This window comes from Eucalyptus grandis, chromosome 7, assembly GCF_016545825.1.
Source record: "Eucalyptus grandis isolate ANBG69807.140 chromosome 7, ASM1654582v1, whole genome shotgun sequence".
In the NCBI taxonomy this organism is placed as follows: Eukaryota; Viridiplantae; Streptophyta; class Magnoliopsida; order Myrtales; family Myrtaceae; genus Eucalyptus; species Eucalyptus grandis.
This window is the reverse complement of record NC_052618.1, coordinates 33502507-33521873: the sequence shown is the minus strand read 5'-3', so window position 1 is coordinate 33521873 and position 19367 is coordinate 33502507. Positions and strand designations below refer to the sequence as shown.

Here is a 19367-nt window from a genome sequence, read left to right as displayed (position 1 = left end):
AATTCGGAATAAAGATTACAAGATCCTTGTCTCGGTTTATATTTGTAAACAAACCCTAACAAGATTCCTATTAGGAAAATAACCCTCAACAAAGGAATTAAATAAAGATTTATATCCAAAATACTAGACTAAGTCAATTAATTAAATGAAAATATTTTTAAAAAACTGATCACTTGTATAAAAAAAAAAGAGAGGAATGAATGAAAAATGTTTTCATTATTTGAGAAATGTTTTAATAAAATTATTATTAATAATGAAAAAATTTAATTGATTTATTATTAGAAAAATATAAAGGATTATCTTTTTTTTATAAATATTTTAAAGTTATTTATTTTTTGTAAAATAAAAAGGACGTATGCGTGCCATGCGTAAGTCATAGTAATTCCCTGCCACAGATGCTTTGGCTGGTGGATACGAGTCCATTAATGGCCAGAGAAGAAAAAATCGACTAATCCATTATTGACTTTTAGTGATTTGACTAGCCATGCGACATGAATCATACAGAGAAATAATTAACGAAATGAATTCCCATACTGAGTTGTGACGTATTAACCTAAGAAACACGGACACGTTGTCGGTGCTTCCATGTCGTGTCCGACACGTTGACACGCTAGGACACACATGTGTGTCGGATTTTCCGACACGTGATTAACTTTTCTCAACACGTTTCGACACGCATGTCCGAGAAAGAGATTGTTGAAGAAGATGATGGAGGGTGGAGGTGAGGCCGAGCAAGCGGAGGTGAGGCCGCAATGGCGAGAGAGGGCCAGAGGAAGAGCATAAACTCATGCGACGTTGCGATGGAGGGCCGGCAGCGAGGCGGCAGCTATGAAGGAGGAAGGGCTAGAGGCAAGGCGGCAGCAACTACGATGAGGTGACCAAGAGAGTTGAGAGGATCGTGCGACTTGGAGGAAGAAGAGGCTGTGGTTAGGGTTTTAGCAAGAAGAGAGGGAAGGGTGGTGGGGGACGACGAAAATAAATTAGGGGGTGGAGAGGGGGTGGGGTGGGGGAGAGAGAAATGGCAAATGGGGTGGGGGCTGGGGAAGAAACTGAGGGGGGGGAGCTGGTGGTGACATGGGGAGATGGGGAGGGGTTCTTAGGGGAGGGGAAGAATCTGAGGGGGCGAGGGTGATTGATGGGGTTGGGGAGTTGGGTGGTGGCATGAGGGAAGGGGAAGGGAGAGAGAGCAAGGGAAGAACAGGGATGGGGGTGACTGATGGGGGTAGGGTAGTAGGTGGTGGCGTGGGGGAAGGGGAGCAAGTGGGGCAGTGGGAGGGGAAGAAACCAAGGGGCAGGGGAGCAGGAATGGGGTGATTGATGGGGTTAGGGAGCAGGTTTTATGGCATGGGTAAAAGGGGAGGGGAGAGAGAGAATAGGGGAAGAAATCGAGGGGGAGATTTTGGGGTGGCGTGGGAACAGGGGAGAGAGGAATGAGGGGGGGGGGTTGGTAAAGTTATTTTTGTTAAAAAATAAATAAATGAGTTAAAAGTGATTTTAAAAAATAAAAATATTGAATATTAAATAATGATAAATTTTAATTATTATGAAAAATCATAGATTTATTTAAATAAATTTGATTATATTTTTTGTTAGTCATTAATTTCATTTATAATTTTTATTAAAATTAAAAACATATTCTTAAATATGGGTATGCATTAATTATGAATGTCTTTTGAATTTTCTATGAATATATTTATTAATATTATTAGCATAAATTTATTGTAAGTTCTTTTATTATTATTTATTTATTTGTGAATTTGAATCAAATTAATTAAAAATAAAAATATTTATTTAATATATATAATGTGTCCAAAAGTGTTGGAATTTTTATTTTTTAAAAATGGCGTATCGATGTGTCGTGTTGTATCATATCGCATGTCTATGTCGCATGTTAGTGTTACTTAGTACTAACAACATATAAAGATGTCATTATGCAGCAAGAAAAGCACGAGGAAGATATCTTTCAGTGCTGGGGGAATTTGAATTGGACCTAAAATAAAGCAAAGAAATGATTTTCAATTGACCTGGATTTGAACAAAGACCTACAGAAATAAATTGATGGATGACCAATAGTCATAAAGTAACGTGAAGCTTGGGTTGGACAACTCAATCCCATGATAGAAAAAGTAAAAAGGAACGGAGAACTAGATTGCCGTGTTATTGGTTTTTAGCACGGCGGCAACATTGACTTGCGACAGTTTTGTTCGATACAGACAAATCACTATAAGCAGAGCCCACAAAAACAAATAGAGAGAGAGAGAGAGAGAGAGAGAAGAGAGAGAGAGAGAGAGAGAGAGAGAGAGAGAGAGAGAGAGAGAGAGAGAATGGTGAACACAATCAAGCTCTACCAGTCCTTGTTGCGAGCGGCAATGAAGCTCGCCGGCGTTAGACCTCGAAAGATTGAGATCGAACCAGGAACTGCCATGAACTTCTGGGCTCCAACCCGAACACCAAACAAAAACAAGAATGCTGTAGTCTTCCTTCACGGCTTTGTCGGTGACGGCATGATCACGTGGCAGTTCCAGGTCCTCGCGCTCGCGAGGAAGTATGCCGTCTACGTGCCAGACCTCCTCTTCTTCGGCGGCTCTGCCACGGGCGACAGCCACCGGACGGTGGACTTCCAGGCAGAGTGCGTGGCGAAGGGGCTGGCTGCACTTGGGTTGCGGCAGTGCACGGTGGTGGGTCGAGCTACGGTGGGATGGTGGCGTTCAAATTGGCTGAGTCAAGGCCCGAGCTGGTGAAGTCGGTGGTGGCGACGTGCACTGTACCGGTGCTGACCGAGTCGATCAGCAAGGAGAGCCTGGAGAGATTGGGGTTTCCAGCATGGTCAGATCTTTTGTTGCCTAATTCTGTAGGTGAGGTGAAGAAGATGTTTGAAGTTGGGAGCCACAAGTTGCCCAGAATCCCTGATCGTGTTTTCAAGGACGGTCTAGAGGTACGAGCTCCATAGACTTTTCTACGTTACTTAGGCACACAAACACCTTGAAACCCGAAATTTATTATATGCATCCGTAAAATTTATAGATTAAGTGATTTAACAAGATATTATTGGAAGCCGGTCCTTTTATATGTTGGCTCCATTTGGTTCGACTTTCCCAATGGGCTTTGAGCCTCCAAAGCCTCTTAGGAAAAATATTTTGCATTTGGCAAACAATTTTGAAAGCTCATTGGCTAAATATCAGCATTCCAAATACTAAAAGCCCAATATTGGTTCGGACCTACTTTGAGTATTCGGTATTTTGGAAATACAATTTCATTGTTCACCGTGTCACTATTCATCTTTTTCTTCCCCACCAATCTTCTTCCCCATTCGTCTTCTTCTTCCCCGCCTAAGAGTTGGGCTTCTCTAGCAATCGCCACCGCCGCCTAGGGGTCACGCGTCCCGGTGACCACCACCTAGGGTGGCGTGACCCACTCGCTCGGCTCGCGCACACTAGACAACGCCGCTTGAGGTCGCTGTTAGAAAATGCCCTAAAGCTGCTAAGGATTATGTTATTTTAATTAATCATTTATCTGTTTAATTAATTAATTAACTAATTAAAGTGTGCATGTGCACGAAATTGTGCACATGCACGATTTGCACAAAATCGTGTGAGATGGTCAGCAGTTGCTGACCATCATGCACGTAGCATGCACGATCAGCAATGCGACCATCATGCACGAAATTGTGCACGAACGGTCGCGGTTGCTGACCGTTTATGCACAATCGTGCATAATCGTGAGGATCAGCAATGGTTGCTCATCCCACGATCAGCAACCGTTGCTGAACCGTGAAGTGCTCGTCTAATAAATGCCTTAAAAGAGTTAAAAATTGGTGCGACGAGTGGTGTGCTCCTTTTGTTGAAAAAGACAGAGAAAAGGAGGGTGTGCATTTGTGTTTTAGAGAGAAATTGCTTTGCTGAAAACAGAGAGCAAATTGTGTGCGTGTTCTTGTGTTTTTTGAGACGCAAGAAAGAAGAACATTATCTCGTTCGGGCCGTGACTATTATACATCAAGGATACGACGGTTTGTTTCACGTGATTGTTAGCACGATCGAGGTGGTGAATATCCGAAATTCTCTCTTCCGTTCGACGTTCGTTGTTGGTGTGTCTCGAACTAGAGGTCCGACACTTGTGGGACTCGAATCAGAACATCCGAACCGACTTGTTTAAAGCGCGCTTCGAGAGGTAATTCGTTTAACTCCTTTTGATATTTAGATTTTTGATTAAAACGCACGAACAACGCCTTAGGAGAATCATGTGTAAAATATATATTTGTTTCCGCTGCGTACTTTATGTTAATATTTCTTATACATGATTCGAAACCCCAACAAAGGTGGTATCGAGCCAACCTTAGGCGTTTTCGTGCGTTTAATTGATTTATAGTTCAAATATAGTTTTGCATTCTAATGGCCAATTTACTTTTGTTAAGAGAATTGGTTCTCTTGCTCTTATGTGGCCTATAGAAGTTGATTGATTTATGTGATAAATTTAATCAACAAAGCAAAAATTAGAACTAAATCAATTTTGAATCAAAAAATCCGTAACTTGTTATACTTTGTGTTTATATTCTACAAATGATATGCAGAATTTTATGCATGCCTTCCAGAGCTTTAAATTTTGAATTTATGGCTCGTAAGGAAGGGTGGTGATCATGGAAAAATCCCTAATTGTTGTGATTGTCGTATGGATGAATGTATGATGATTACAGGTATTCTTTTTGGGGATGTAATTATTAAATGGAGGCTGTGTCCTTCTTTTTATATTTATTTTTATGAAATGTAATTTAAGTATAGTGTAGTATTTCAATTATTGATGTAAATACTACAAGAGAGGAGGAGCCATTGGAGGAGCCATTAAACCGGTGAGCTCTTCTGGGCCCGGTCTTTGAAGAGTTCAAAGATTGAAGAAAAAGTGAAGAGCAGGTCCATATTATTAAAATATTAAAATGGCTAAATGAGTCTCTTTGGCTCGAGACCCATTGAACCATAATTCCATGATCACCACATAGGATAGATATTATGTGATATCTATTTATTTATTGTGTTTATAGTATCGTGCATGTTAAACCAATTAATGTGCAAAGTGAGACCGTTAATAACGACCCAAATCTCCTTACAAAGAATATTAAGTCGAAACGGGTTTCGGACTCGTGGCCTTCCATCGTCGTGGTTTGATCCAATATTATAGTGGTTAATTAACCGGTTATGGATACATAGGGGTTAATTACCATTTATAATATTGGACCACTCCATTATGCATATGATGTTGTGGGGTTGGAGCCAAATGATTTCCAATAACTGTTAGGTGAGGGAATTATTTGTGTTTTCAATACTTGCATGAGACGATGGGCTAGACTTAACTATGATCATGATGCCAATAACTGTTAGGTGAGGCTTTCATGGTCTAGAGGCCGAAGTTATGATTGGGACTCGCATATGATGCGTTGAACAAGCTGGTTCACTCACTAAGTTCATAGGACACCAATAACTGTTAGGTGAGGTGGACTTTGGGCTAGTGGGACTCCAATCCCCACTAGTAATCTTTACCCAACAAAGATTACCGCTTCCCATCTTAAGGAGTATGGGATTCGAATATAAATTTAGTGGGAGGATCTATTTCATTTAAAGGCCAAAATGAAATAGTTACTTTGAAAGATACAACGGCTAACAATTTATTTTCTGCAACATATATATTATTACTCTGAAAATGGTGACCACAAACCCACTCGCTTCTATACTTGACAAGAATTGTTTGACTGGACCCAATTTCACTGATTGGGTGAGGAATTTGAGAATTGTTCTCAATTCAGAAAAAATTGGGTATGTGCTTGATGAAAAGATGCCAACCTCCTTTCCTGAGGGTGGGACCCAAGAGGAGCGTGTCACTTATGATAAGTGGCGTGATGATGACTTAAAAGTTAGGTCATATATGCTTGCTTCTATGAATAATGAATTACAAAAGAAGTATGAATCTATGGAAGATGCTGGGTCGATCATTTTGCACTTAAAGGAATACTTTGATGAGAATGGTCGAACCTCTAGATATGAGATATCTAAGGCATTGTGCCGTATGAGGATGGCTGAAGGATCATCTGTTAATGATCATGCTTTGAAAATGATCCGCACATTGAAGAATTGGCTAGGCTGAATCTTGTTATGGACAATGAGTTAGCTGTGGATTTGATCCTCCAATCTTTACCCGATTCCTTCTCTGGTTTTGTCCAAAACTTCCACATGCATAAGATGGAGAAAACTCTTGCTGAGTTACATAGCATGTTGGTAGTTTATGAGAAGGAAATGCATAACACGAGGCCAAATGTAGTGGCTATGGCTAAGGCTTCTTCTTCAAAGGGTAAGACCGTTTTAAAGAAGAATAAATGGAAGAGGCCTCGCCAAACCTGTTGTGCAACCAAAACCCATGATTGATAAAGGGAAATGTCATTACTTGTGGTGTCAAAGGGCACTTTTGGAGGAGGAACTGCAAGAGGTACCTCGCGAGCTTGAAGGTCAAGCCCAAGAACCGACCTTATGAAGGTATGGTGTCTATGCTTATTGAAACCAATCTTATGGTTAGTGCTGAATCCAGCTCATGGGTTCTAGATTCTGCTGCAACTTCACATATTTGTATGTCTTTGCAGAATCTGAAATAAGCAGGATGCTAAGGCAAAATGAGATTGTCTCGACGTTTGCCAATGGAGCAAGAGTTGCTGCATTAGCTATAGGGACTTTTCGTTTATGTTTGCCTTCGGACATGTATTGGTTTTAAAGAACTGTTTGCATTATAAGAATGCTGTTAGGAACATCATCTCTCGTACCTCGTTTGGGTAAAGAGAATTATGAATTTTCTTTTGCTGATGATGTATGTTCTATTTATCATAATAGAATATGTGTTGGTTCTAGCTTATTAACCAACAATCTTTATACCATTACAATGTCCGGTAATGCGATTACCAATGCCAATAAGCAAAATAGAATTGATATAAATGCCATAACTAATAAACGCCCTAGAGACGGTCCAAATAAAAGTATGTTTGGCATCTCCGATTAGGTCATATTGGAGAAGACAGAATTAACAAGTTGAGTAATGATGGATACATTGATCCTTTAAATTTTGAGTCATACTCGACTTGTGAGGCATGTCTTCTAGGAAAAATGACCAAAGCGCCTTTTGTGGGACAAAGTGCGCGAGCTGCCGACATATTAGAATTAATACATACAGATGTATGTGAACCAATTAATGAAACTGCTAGAGGTGGTTATAATTACTTCATTACCTTCACCGATGATCGGTCACGGTATGGTTATTTATACCTCATGAAGTATAAATCTGAATCCTTTGAAAAGTTCAAGGAATTCAAGGCTGAAGTTGAGAAACAAACAGAAAATGTATTAAGGCTCTTCGATCGATCGAGGAGGTGAATACCTTAGTACCGAATTCCTGGACTTTCTTAAAGAGAATGGCATTTTATCACAATAGACACCTCCTGGAACTCCAGAACATAATGGTGTATCTGAACGGAGAAATCGTACTTTATTAGATATGGTACGATCTATGATGAGTTACACCGATTTGCCAATATCCCTTTGGGGATATGCCCTTGAGACAGCTGTATATACTGAATAAAGTGCCGTCCAAATCTGTTCCAACTACGCCCTATGAGATATGGCATAGTAGGAAACCCAATCTTAATCATATTAAGATTTGGGGTTGTCCAAATTTTCGTGAAAAAGCTAAAAATGGAAAAATTGGAGGCAAGATCTGAACAAGGTCGCTTCATTGGATATCCAAAGGAAACTCTTGGATATTATTTCTATTTTCATTCAAACCAAAGAATTTTGGTATGCAAGCACGCTTCTTTTTTGGAGAATCACTCATCCAAGAAAGTGGTGCCAAGGAAAATAGTCTTACAAGAAGAAAATAATGAAGTGCCAAACAACCGAGTTCGATACCAATCTTTGATTCAAAGGGGGAGCTTCGATACACAACCTCTTAGGAGAAGTGCGAGAACGTCTCGCCCACCTCGCCGTTATAGACACTCGGTTGATCATATCGAACCATTATTCATTGTGAATGATAGTGATCAACTCGGTGATCCTAAAACCTATGAGGAGGCGATGTTGGACATCGATTCGGTAAATGGCTAGAGGCCATGAAATCCGAAATGGATTCAATGTATTCCAATGAGGTTTGGACCTTGACCGACCCGCCTGATGGTATTGTACCAATTGGCTGTAAATGGATCTTCAAGAGGAAGATGAATGTTGAAGGTCAAATTGGAATTTACAAAGCACGGCTGGTGGCGAAAGGATATCGTCAAAAGAAGGAATTGATTATGACGAAACTTTCTCACCTGTGGCCATGCTAAAATCCATTCGGATTATGTTGGCTATAGCTGCACACCTTGATTATGAGATATTCCGATGGATGTCAAAACGGCTTTTCTAAATGGTTTTCTCGATGAGGACATCTATATGGAACAGCCACAGGGTTTTGAATCTAATAGTGAAAAACAGAAGGTGTGTAAGCTTAAGAGATCCATTTATGGACTCAAACAAGCCTCCATAAGTTGGAATATCCGTTTTGATGAGGTAGTCAAATCGTTTGGCTTCATAAAAAATCTGGATGAACCTTGTGTATATAAGAAGATCAAAGGGGAGTGCAATTGCATTTCTGGTTTTGTATGTTGATGATATACTTTTGATTGGAAATGATGTACGAATGATATCATCGATAAAACTATTCTTGTCACATAAATTCTCCATGAAAGATTTAGGAGAGGCAACCTACATTTTAGGTATCAAGATCTATAGAGATAGATCAAGACGATTGATTGGCCTCTCACAATCTACGTACATAGACAAAGTGTTAACACGGTTTAACATGCAATGTTCCAAGAGAGGATTATTGCCTTTTAGGCAAGGGATCCGTCTTTCTAAGGAGATGTGTCCCAACACTCCCGAAGAAAGAGAGCGGATGGCAAAGATACCATATGCATCCGCTATTGGAAGCATAATGTATGCTATGCTATGTACTAGACCTGATATTGCGCATGCTGTAAGTATTACCAGCAGATATCGGGCGATCCAGAGAAGAGCATTGGATAGCAATCAAGAATATTCTTAAGTACTTGCGAAGGACTAAAGATTTATTCTTGATATATGGAGAAGGAGAATTTAAAGTTGTAGCTTATACTGATTCCGATTTTCAATCGGATCCTAATGATTATAAGTCTACATCTGGGTTTGTCTTTACATTCAATGGTGGTGCGATTAGTTGGAAAAGTTCCAAACAAAGCATAACCGCGATTCCACCACCGAGGCGAGTATGTAGCTGCTTCTGAAGCAAGAAAGGAAGCCGCTTGGATGAAGAAGTTTATTTCTGAACTTGGAGTCGTTCCTTCAATTGAGCAACCGATCACATTGTTTTGTGACAACAATGGGGCGATAGCTCAAGCTAAGGAACCAAGGTCTCACCGAAGTCCAAGCATATTGAGAGACGCTTCCATCTCATCGAGAAATTGTTGGGAGAGGTGATATCGCCTTGCAGAAAATTGCCTCAGCAGAAAACGTGGCAGATCCCTTCACTAAGGCCTTACCTCAATCTTCTTTTGAAAGACATATTGACAAAATGGGTTTGAGGTACCAGACAAGTTGGCTTTAGTGCAAGTGAGAAATTGTTAGATGTATGCCCTAAAGTTGCTATGTAATAGTTACATATTAGGGATTTCAGTTGTACTTTCATTATTATTATTTAATTAATGGCAATGACGTATTCATTCATTTGTCCAATTATTTTATATTGATGAATGATTCCATAAGATCAGTTGCAACTAGACCTATTCTTGAGACGTCAAGAATATATGTGACGGGTTCATAGTTAGACTGAATCTTTAAATTGTTCCTGGTCGATGGATTATTAAGTGGATATTAATAATCCCGTTGAGACCGGTGTGTTCTTAACTTCGCCATTAAGTATTGGATACTTAAGGGAATGATGAGTCACATGTCATTGGGTATTATGATGCCTGAGTTAGAACATAGGTGTTTGTATTAGACAAATTCACTGAACGTGATGCATATGGAACGATTAGCGACATGGAAGCTTTTAGCGTGGTCAATGTCTAATTGTTCATGCTTTGGTTTTGTGTAAATAATCCTTAGACTCCGAGGCACAAGTGTTAACTTGTGTATCGAACAACTATGGTTCACGGGTGCACATAATGCCGGGTCGTCGATCCGTCTTTATACTTGATGATCATAGTTTGTTCATATACGAAGTTACACGTGTGCGCAATATGGAATCTGTCTCCTTGTTATATGCAAGGTACGATAATGATGTCCTATGCGATCTAATTGTGACACTGCATTGAAATCCTCGGCCGGGGTTGTAATCGAGAATAAATTGTTTATGTCTCGAATAAAATGCATGTCAATTAGATTTGTGCATATGATCGAATTAATGACTTGACAAATATTCCATGGTCTTTGTTTGATCGGGACATAGTAAGACGAGGGATTGAATTACACCGTAGCCAAAGCCGACAGGTTCATTATGTTCTTAAAGCATTCACACTATCTGGGTAGCCATGACATATTGCTAGATGTCAATCGTGGCTTGTAGGACCTAAAAGATTAATCGGGACAATTAATTCTTTTGGAAGTATTAATGTGGTAGTACAAGTCTTACTACCAGCTTAGTGATGAACCTAGGGATGTCACACACCATAAACAACTAGGATGACGTGGAACAAGAGAGAAATATTATTGCAAATGTGTTTGCAATTACTACAATCGAATTGAGTCGATTTGAAATTAAATTAAATGAGATTTAATTTAATTTGTATCATAGTCACGAGCCTACTTGCATATGATGCACACGCATGCCCAAAGTAGATATATGTTAACATACCAAACAAGTTGGCTTTAGTGCAAGTGGGAGATTGTTAGAAAATGCCCTAAAGCTGCTAAGGATTATGTTATTTTAATTAATCCTTTATCTGTTTAATTAATTAATTAACTAATTAAAGTGTGCATGTGCACGAAATCGTGCACATGCACGATTTGCACAAAATCGTGTGAGATGGTCAGCAGTTGCTGACCATCATGCACGTAGCATGCACGATCAAGCAATCGCGACCATCATGCACGAAATTGTGCACGAACGGTCAGCGGTTGCTGACCGTTTATGCACAATCGTGCATAATCGTGAGGATCAGCAACGGTTGCTCATCCCACGATCAGCAACCGTTGCTGAACCGTGAAGTGCTCGTCTAATAAATGCCTTAAAAGAGTTAAAAATTGGTGCGACGAGTGGTGTGCTCCTTTTGTTGAAAAAGACAGAGAAAAGGAGGGTGTGCATTTGTGTTTTAGAGAGAAATTGCTTTGCTGAAAACAGAGAGCAAATTGTGTGCGTGTTCTTGTGTTTTTTGAGACGCAAGAAAGAAGAACATTATCTCGTTCGGGCCGTGACTATTATACATCAAGGATACGACGGTTTGTTTCCACGTGATTGCTAGCACGATCGAGGTGGTGAATATCCGAAATTCTCTTCCGTTCGACGTTCGTTGTTGGTGTGTCTCGAACTAGAGGTCCGACACTTGTGGGACTCGAATCAGAGAACATCCGAACCGACTTGTTTAAAGTGCGCTTCGAGAGGTAATTCGTTTAACTCCCTTTTGATATTTAGATTTTTGATTAAAACGCACGAACAACGCCTTAGGAGAATCATGTGTAAAATATATATTTGTTTCCGCTGCGTACTTTATGTTAATATTTCTTATACATGATTCAGAAACCCCAACAGTCGCGACCTCAGGCTGCTAGATCTAGTGGTTTGGAGGCTAGATCTAGCTGTCCGGCGGCTAGGTCTGGCCTCCGCGACCTCAGGCAGCCAGATTTGGTGGTCTGGAGGTCAGATCTAGCCTCTGCGACCTTAGATGACAGTGTTGCCTGAGGTCGTGACCTCAGGTGACCAGATTTGGCCGCTGACTGTCGGATTTGATTTTCAGATTAAAAAAAAAAATAGCAAAAACCTATTACAAATGTGAGTTTTGCCAAACGATATTTATGCTAAAATTATATTTCAATGCTATTTGAGATTACAATTTACCAAAAGACGTAACATTTCGAAAAACCTTTTTATCTCGAAAGTATTTGCATTCTCCCAAGTGCATTTCCCTTAGTAATGTTTAATGTTATTATTGATGTCTTGTTTTTTTTTTTTTTTCTATTATGTGTACTTTGGTAAATTAAGTTTTCTTCCATTTTCTATATTATTCATTTTTACACTAATTCAGGGTAAAAGAGAAATTTGTACAAAAAGATGAGATAAGTTGTACTCTTAGCTCTGTGATGTGCAGTGGACATGATAATGGGAAAATATAAGTTTGGGTTAAAAATTGTGCCAAAAATGAAAAATCAAAAGTGTTATAAATTCGTTTCCTTGATATGTTCTGAGTGATTGTAGTCAATGAAACGAGAAATGCTACTAAATGACACGGATGTAGTTACTAGAGATTTTTTGGAGTGTTCCGACAAACATGTTCTAATAGGCCAGCTCGAATCAAAAGTCTACTTAGCGCATGAGATAACGGGCATAACTTTTGATCCAAGAAAACTTACCAAGTCAATTCGGAAAGCTTGTTCATAATCGGTTGGGCCTCAAAATCTGCCATTTAAGCATTCAGTCATTTAAGCATGTTTTGGGGGCACATTTATGTTTATTTCCTGCGTTAATTTATGCATTTGCTCATTTTTCATATTTGTTTGCCGTGTTAGATTATTCTTTATTTTCTAGTGTCACTTAGGATTAGCAGAGCATTTATTTAATTTTTTTGGGTATTTCAGATGGCTTTTGTCATGTTACAAAACAAAAAAGAGATCTCTCTCTATAGTTATGCCTGTGAGCGTGTGCACCTGAGTGCTAATTCATGGATCGTTCAAATCCTAATTTATCTTTGGCTTTGCTGTGCTCCTAAACTTTGATTACTACGTGAAGTGTTAATTCCTTGGATGTCCATATTCACCAGTGACTACTCTGGCATAGTCTTAGTAAGAAAACCGAATGAAGGATTTCGACATGTATAATTAATATAAAGGGGAAGTTCTCAAGCAAGTCATCACGTTGTACTCTTTAGAGCATGGATGGAACATGAGCCATTAGATGATGGTCCCTCTGACCATTAGCTAGGCTTGGGAACATAAAGGACAAATGATGGTCCCTCTGACCATCGAATAAGAAAATGACATGCACATTCATCTTCGCTTACACCCCAAACTCCCCTAACTCTAAATTACCCATCTCTCTTCTACCTAATCCTAGTCAATCCACATTTGTCGCGCTCAACGTCACCGAGCAGTCACCTTGACATCATCTTAGGGCAGATTGGCGCCATCACGATCACTTTCCTTTCTTTAAATTCTTTCCTCGTTTTTATAATATAATTTTTTACAATTTTAATATTTTTCAATGTCGCAAACTCCTGTATGACTTTAGGGAAAATTCTAAATAAGGGTATGGAGTATTCTCTTTTTCTTAAATAAGGATCTAAAGTGAATTTTGTTTCAAATAAGAGTTTGAAGTGGTTATATTAGTTTCAAAGAATGATCTAAAGTGATTATGATTGTTTCAAATAAAGAACTAGCCTTGCTGACCGGTAAAAAATTCCCCGGCCAAATAATGATATTGTCCGAATGCAATTTAAATTTAATTTAAATTATATTAAAAATTTAAAAATTACAAAAAATAAAAATAATAAAAATAATAAAAATAATAAAAATAATAAAAATAATAATAATAATAATAAAAATAAAAATAAAAATAAAAATAAAAATAAAAATAAAAATAAAAATAATAATAATAATAATAATAATAATAACAATAATAATAATAATAATAATAATAATAATAATAATAATAATAATAATAATAATAATAATAATAATAATAATAATAATAATAATAATAATAATAATAATAATAATAATAAAAACAACAACAACAACAACAACAACAAAAACAGATGGTTGCCACCCCATTGTTGGTAGGGCGACAAAACAACACCGCCGGGTAGGGCCAATAGACCCTCGTCGGCCAGGGCGAGGGTCTGTAGTGGCATTCCAAAATTTCATGACAACCCCTCGATATACCATGAACCAAGAAAAAGTGATGGAAGCGCCATCGGATTATATTATAGCCATTAGACCGATGAATTACAATAGATTAAGGCCGATCATTTTAATAGACAATTATTTGGTTGGAAATATATCCTATGTCCATGAGTGATTAAGAATTTGTATTAAAGGATAAATTGATAGGAAATTTTTTATTCTTGGCCATGTACTTTATAAGTTGGATTTTTATTAATTTATATTACACAATTTTATGGCCATGGGAGTATTTGAGATTATGAAATTAAGTGGGGATTAAAGTAAATTGTTGAGAGCAACTATGGGCTTATTTAGTATTATTTTTTAGCCATTTAAAAAGTTGGATTTTTGGCCCAAAAGTGTTGGACCCAAAGTGGGCCAAGAGGCCCGGCCCAAGGAGCCCATGAAGTAGTTGACCAAGGCTGGCCCAAGCCCAGCCAAATGAAGGCCCATCATGTGCATGGCAAAAATGCCAAGTGGCAAGAAAAGCTTGCCAAGTGTTGCCCATTTGTAGCCAAGTGTAAGAAGCCATGCAAAATCAATGATTTCAAATCATTGAGGGGGGGAAAGGAAAGAGAAGTGGGCGATTTGAGAGAGAGGGTTACCAAGAAAGAGAGGAGTGTCGTGCGAAGAAAGGAAGAGAGAAAGAGACCGTGCATGCGAGAGGAAGGAGGAGGTTTGTTCACTGCCGTTCATTCGCCTCCTTGCCCACCGTTTGTCGCTGTTTTGTGCTTAAATTCGAGGCAAGTAGAGTCCTAAAACCTACCCTTTGCTTGCTGTGATGTGTGTGTAGAAAATGGCGAATTTTGGTTGTGATGGAAGAGATGAAATTTCGGAGCTTTGGAGAGAGATTTGCTGGCCTAGCATGCTGTTTTGGGAAAAACCAGTCCGACCTTTCAAGAGTTTGTGAGCTGCATGCAACTTTTTAGTTGGAATCTCGTTTTTATTTCTTCATAAAAGTTGTAGATAATACCTTGAGGAACAGCATAATAAAATTTGAGACAAAACGAACAATTATTGGTTAGTGAAATGATTTTTCTTTGGAGAAATTAGATCTGGAATTTGTTGTGCTGACCTTTAGTGATTTCGTGGTCTGTAAAGTATCTTTCTTGTGAAAATATCACTTTTATATCTTAATTAAAGTTGTAGTGTACTTCTTGAGGAGAAACATATAAAAAATTTAGAGGAAATGAACAAAAATAGGTCGGTGAAATCGTTGTTCTTTGAAGAAACTGGATCTGGGAAAACGCTACCTCGACCTAGTATGATTCCGTGATTTTTATAAAATTATACAGTTAAAATTTTATCATATGTCCTTAATGAAAGTTGTAGTTAATATTCTGAGAAATAACATACTGAAAATTTAGAGGAAACGAACATATGTAGGTCGGTGAAACGAGTTTCAAAGAAGATGATAATCTGGAAAAAACGACACCAAGAACAGGGGGAATGAATCGTCTATATATATTAATATAGAACGATTTGGGTTTTTATTTCTTCACAAGATATTTACATTTAGGACTTTTCTATAACATATCAAAATTTCAGAATTTTGGAATTCATTTGGGTATTTAATTTAAATTACTTCCGAAACTGTGCAAGCTGAAATGTTGAAATTTTGGAAACTATGATTCATGGACCGTACTGTTTTGTGTGAGATTCCTTGATATCAAAGTATTACATTATCAAGTCAAGTGAAAGAGAAGTGAATAGTGGCGACCCTAACGGATCGGGAGCCGTTGAGGGGTGCCACACTATAAGCCCTTGCTAGAGATGGGAGAGGGCAGCAACCCTCTCCTAGATTTGAGCGAGGATCACTGGTGCTCGCCCAGCACCCTTGGACCACACCACCAAGGTCGGGGGCATTGGGCGAGGACTGCTAGGCTTGGGCAAGATCCAGGAGAGGGTTGCCACCCTCTCTTAATTTCTGGCAAGGGCTAGCAACCCTTTGCCTCTGCTTGGTAAGGGCCGTTGGCCTTTGCCTAGGCACTGGTGACCTTGCTAGCCATCGCTGCTACCCCACTGGTGATGAGGCGATGCCATAGGTGCGAGAAAGCCTGCCTCCTGTGCATGGTCACCTTTTTTTTTTAAATAGTTTTTTTGGAAGGAAAAAAACAGAAAAAAGAAAGAATAAAAAGAAAAAAAATTAAATTTAAAAGATAAAATTGCCCTTCACTAAATAGTGAGTTTAGGCCCTTTTTTTTTAGATTGATATAACCACTTTAGGTTCTTATTTGAAATATATTCACTTTAGGCTCTTATGTGAGAAAATAAGGATATTTCACACCTTTATTTAAAACAATTGCAACCTTAGGTCATTTTTTGAGAAAATGAGATCACTTCGGCCTTCATTTGGAATTTTCTCTATGATTTAATCATAACACTTGAAATATCGATATTTATAGAATTTTTTGGGTCAAAATATTGATATTTAGAATTTGACAAAGAGAAAACATATAGATGTGAGTGAATCGCATAATACAAAGTGCATAACGAGAAATTCTCTATTTTTTATACTTTAAAAAGCCAAAAAAATGGAGTATTCTAGTTAAATAAATAAATAAATACAGTCTCAATCCTAATCTTAAGATTTACGATTTTTTGAAGTAACATAAAGGAACAACACGAAAATAACAAAATTCTGAGAATTGCTGCACATTGAAGTAACATAAATTACTACTCTATAACTAACAGAGAAAATAATAAGGTCGTTTTGAGGTGCTTTGCGTATATTATTGTTTGGCACCTACTAAATTTTTCCTTGTCCAAACACTTTAGAAAGTCTTCGGAAGTATAGCAGTCACATATTACAATTTTTCTTATATGATTTCTTAAAGTTCAGGTAATGCCTTTCGAAAAAGTCAAAAGAAGTATCTGTTTACTTAAATTGCCAAAATAAATAGGCCTTAGGCCTACACTCTGAACCAGAACTATTTAGGTTATTATAACTTAAAATTTCACTGGTAGAAAATCGTTGAAGTGGGATAAGCTTCGTATCTTTAATACATCATGATGAAAGCGAGATATTATTTTATTTTATTTTTTAGAATTTTGGATAGGTATGAGTTTTTAAATTATTGGATTGTAGGTCATGTTTGACTACAGAAAGGAGAGAGCTGAACTGCTGGAGGCTTTGATCATTCCAGACAAGGACTTCATTTTGCCAGACTACTCCCAGGTTTAATATAATCTTGAAGAAGCTTCCTCCTCCTTTTCTTAAAGCAAAAAAGGGTATTCATATGCGTACATCTTACCCTGTATAGATGAAAGTCAGCAAGGTTGTGAGATGGTTCCCGTGTATTTAGCTCAGATGCTAGTATTGCTTCTTGTCAGGAGATAGGGGGGAACATGTGTGACCTACTCTGATGGCAGCTATATTTGAAAAGAAAATTAGGAATTTATGCTTCGTTTATTTCACCAAAAATGAATGTTTTAAAAATATATATTTAAAAATTATTGCTTATATTGTTTGAAATAATTAGTCATTGATTTTTTTTTATCGATCACAATCTATGTCTAAATTTTTTGTGGATAATGAAAATATTTTTCTTTTATTTATTTTTTTGTAAGTTATAGAAACGATCATTTTGAGAGAAATATTATCTAAAACCATTCATATTTTGCCAAATAAATGCACCCTTATAAAAAAAGAAAAAAAAGAAGAAAATACTCACAAGAAGATTGAAACCTTATTCCTATTCAATGTCGCTTAGTGACTGTAATAGTTTAAACCAACTCTTCCACAAACAATACACATGGGTGCATGCAATCACGTGACATCGTGCAGAAATTTATGTCTCTCCAGCTTCCTTTATAATGATCAAAACCGTCTACATTTGATAAGTAAAATTCAATTTATGTTTATTTTCAATTCTGATTGATCTATACATTGTGGTATTTTTTGATACAGTTCATATTTAAGAACTATGATGATTATAATGATCTTTGCAGAAGGTCCATCTACTCTGCGGCGTGGACGATAAGATCTTCAATGTAGGCTTAGTGAAAGATATCAAAGAGTAAAGTCTATCTTTTTTTCTTCTTCTTTTTTTCTCACCAATTAGATTATAAATCATGTTTCTCTTGTGTAGCATGTAGCTTAATTATTGTTATTTATATGTAAACATACTGAAAGATCTATATCTACGTTGTAGCTATTGTACGTAGTCAATTTTGTTGCATATATAAAATACTTATGTTACCGTTTTCATGCACATTGAATTTGAAAAGACTTTCTTTAATTTCACTTTCTTGGTGAACTTCAAATTTTTATTTGAAAAAGAAATGACTCGTTCACTAAATTTAGAGCATTTGGTGTTCAAAAAATAGTCTACATTGCTTTAACTTTCCGTCTCCTGAAAAAAATGGTTATATTTTTAATGTCCAAGAGTGCGCTTTCTTTAATTTTCGCTTCCTTGGCAAAACTCTCAAAATTTCATTTGAAGAAGAAAATACTGATTTCATTGCGTTTGGTGCATTTAATATCCAAAAGACTACTTTAAAATAATATATATAAAGATTACATGGTTGAATTGAATTCACAACATTTATCCAACATTGTCATAGTCCTGAGAGAAATTTCTTTTCTTTTTTTTAATTTTTCCCATCCGCTAATATTTCTGATGTTACAGTTATGGATGGGACTCTTAGTTGATACATGATCGTTCCACTTAATTCCGTTGCCAGTTTTTGACTTGACCTGTTCAATTACTTTCTTTTGGCAGAAAATTGGGAAATAAAGCATCATTGGAGTGCATTGAGAAAGCAGGCCATCTTGCTATGTTGGAGCGACCCTTCATCTACAATAAATGTTTGAAAAGAATTCTTGCTTCCATCTATGATAAGAGGTCAAACGAGTTTAGCTACGAGTGAACACCGTTTATATGCATATTTATTTGTTGAGAGTACAAAGAACTATAAATGAAGTACTTAATTATCCTCCATGTCTTTGGAGTTTGAAATTAAAATACATGACATTGGAAATACTTTGTGAAACATGGCTACATTTTTTTAAGTAATTCTAAAGCACAATGTCCCCATCCATCAAATCAATCACTCTATATTATGTGGTGTGAATATTAGTATTTCTCCATATGATAAACCCTAGCATGAGGCAATTTGTTTGGATAGACAAAAACCCCTTTTTCGAGAATACTTGATTTTCTCTCACGATTTAGTGGACTAAATAGCTAGTAGTGTAGAATTTTGCGAAACCTTAGCGAACTACTCTATAAACAT

At 37.5% G+C, this 19367-nt stretch overlaps 1 pseudogene; it reads left to right on the top strand.

Moving 5' to 3' along the window:
* Nucleotides 1-2301: 2301 nt before the first annotated feature.
* LOC104431787 lies at nt 2302-19070 on the top strand (annotated as a pseudogene).
* The last annotated feature ends 297 nt before the right edge of the window (nt 19071-19367 follow it).